Below are 2840 nucleotides of genomic sequence, written 5' to 3'. Positions count from 1 at the left end.
AATGACAGCTTTCTTTCTGGAGTGAGAGGGAATCTCAATGTTGTTTTAATTTGCATTTCTCAGTGCCAGGAGTGGTAGTGCACACCTGTTACCTCAGCACTTGGGAGGCTGAAGCAGGAGGATCGTTGTGAGTTCAAGGCCAGCCTGGGCTACAAAGTGAGTTCAAGACCAGCCTGAACTGCATAGCAAGATCCTGTCTCAAAAAGACCAAAAAAAAAAAGAAAAACATTTTTTTGTCTCAAAAATACACAAAAAACTTTTTTTTCCCCATCTCTGGTGTGTACCTGCTGCTTGAAGACTCTGCTCAAGATTCAGATTACTAAGAGAGATAAACTTGACTTTGCTGAGCTCAGGTCACAGGCCTACCCTCTACATAGGCCACTTGGGGTAGATTCTGTATCACCCACCTACTAAAGCTGTACAGAATTAGGTTTGGGTAGTTCCCCAAGGGAAGGAGTTTATGTAAGAGACAATGCTATATGTTCACCAAGTTCTATTTTATTTTCCTCCTCTGAATTTAAAAGAAAACCTCATCTCTTGTCTTCTTTTTCAGTTATGTTAAAGCCAGTGGCATGTAGGTAGAAGTTGTATTCTCCATATCCATGCTGCTGTGGACATTATCTCGGTTACTTTTCTCTCGTTGCTGGGACAAAATACCTGACGCCCAAAATTAAGGAAGGAAAGGTTTATTTCGCTTACAGTCTGTGGAGGTTTCAGTCCGTACTTGGCAGATTATAAGGCACAGTGGCACATGGCAGAGGGCTACAGCTCATGGTGTCCGAACACAGCAAAAGCAACAAAAACACACAAGGGAGGAAAATGGCCAGAAGCCCAAAAGCCAGGAAATGACCCCAAGCAGCCTCTTGCTCTCCCTTACATATGCAAACTATCCACCCCAGGGCGGGTGCAGCTCTCACACCCATAATCAATCAAACTCTAAAAGCCTACCCCATGGCCACATGAGGCTTTGGGGGGACACCCAGACACAAACCATAACAGACATAAAATGTAGGCAAGCCTGGAAGAGACATGTTTAACAAGTGAGTATTGGGCCGGCGGTACAGCTCAGGGGCACAGTGCCTGCCTGGCAAGAGTGAGGCTTTGAGTTTGATTCCCGGTACCAAAAAAAAAAGACGTCAGTGTCATGGACTGGAAGGAGCCTGAAATCCTGAGTCACCACTTAAAGAAGACATTCAGTAGGAAACAGACAGCTTACTTCACACTGTGATGCAAGTAAGAAATACAGCTTCATTCTTAAAGTCTCTGAGATTGTCAGAGGATTGTCTGTTACAGCAAGCTAAGATAATTACTTTGACAAATACAGGAGTACTACTTCAGAGCGAAGCGGGTGAGGAAATACATTCTTTCGCTTTGGGAAGAGTCTAACCAAATACTGAGTGTCTAATAAGTAGGACATGCTAATTTTATTAATATACTAGACAATGAAAAAGGTAACAGTGAAGGAACCAGGTACTCAATCTTTTGATTAGTACATTCGCTGCACTGATAGAATGTGAGAAGGCAGATTATAATCATGTAGTTACTTAATAACATGATGCGAAGAAAAAAGAACAAAGGGCATTGACTTTGTAATTGTAGTGTTCAGTAAGTGTGATATGAAGGCTTGACTGTTAATCACTGCGCCATGTTTCATCAAATGGAGTTCCAGAGGCCCTGAGTCAGGAGACAAAGTCCTGGATAACTATGACTGCAGTTCCAAAGATACGGGCAATAAAAGACCACATACTCTGAGTCATCAATTTATTGTTGTGGGGGTTTTTTTGCTTCTGTTTTTTTGTTTTGTCTTTTTGAGACAGGGTCTAGCTATTTAGTTCAGGCTGGCCTTACCTCACTTTGTAGCCCAGGCTGGTCTCAAACTCGCAACAATCCTCCTGCCTCAGCCTCCTGAGTGCTGGGATTACAGGCGTGTGCTACCACGCCTGGCTGAGTCATCAATTTAAAACAATATCCTTACACTAAAACATCTTTATTACTAGTCAGCATGCAAAAAATTGCATGAATTATTTTTAAAAGACATGAAACTCCAAGGAAGTTTTGTGGTTGAAATGAGGAGCTTCACACAGATCTAGAGAAAATACTCCTAAAGTTCATCTGGAACCAGAAGAGGCCTAGAATAGCAAAAGCAATCTTGGGAAACAAAGGAAAGGCAGGATGCATCACAATTCCTGACTTAAAATTATATTACAAAGCTACTGTGATAAAATCAGCATGGTACTGGCACAAAAACAGACCTGAAGATCAATGGGACAGATTAGAAGATACAAACACAACTACAAACACACGCAGTCACCTTATCTTCGACAAAGGGGCCAAACATGTTCAATGGAAGGAAGATAGCCTCTTTCTTCCTTGGTGGTGCTGGAAAAATAGTGCTGGAAAAACTGGCTTTTCATATGCCATAGACTAAAACTAGACCCATGTCTTTCACCATGCACTAAATTAAAGTCAAAATGGATCAAAGATCACAGAAACACTAAATTTATTGGAAGAGAAAGTAGGTAAAAATCTTGATGACACTGGCATAGCCAAGAGTTCATGAACAAAAACCAAACTGCACAGGAAATAGTTCAAAGAATCAACAACTGGGATCTCATCTTATTGAAAAGTTTTTGCACATCTAAAGAAATCACCAATAAAGTAAAAAGAAAACCCACAAATTGGGAAAAAATTTTAGCCAACTGTCCCTCAGACAAAGGACTTCTATCTAGGACACATAATTAAAAAAAGTCAGCCCTACCAAATTCAAAGGCCCAATCCAAAAATAGGCATCTGAGATGAATACACACTTCTCTAATGAAGAAGTACTAATGGCGAATAAA

The sequence above is a fragment of the Chinchilla lanigera genome, unplaced genomic scaffold, assembly GCF_000276665.1.
Source record: "Chinchilla lanigera isolate Chin_1 unplaced genomic scaffold, ChiLan1.0 scaffold00106, whole genome shotgun sequence".
Classification (NCBI taxonomy): domain Eukaryota; kingdom Metazoa; phylum Chordata; class Mammalia; order Rodentia; family Chinchillidae; genus Chinchilla; species Chinchilla lanigera.
The sequence above is the reverse complement of the archived record's forward strand: the minus strand, read 5'-3'. Positions refer to the sequence as shown.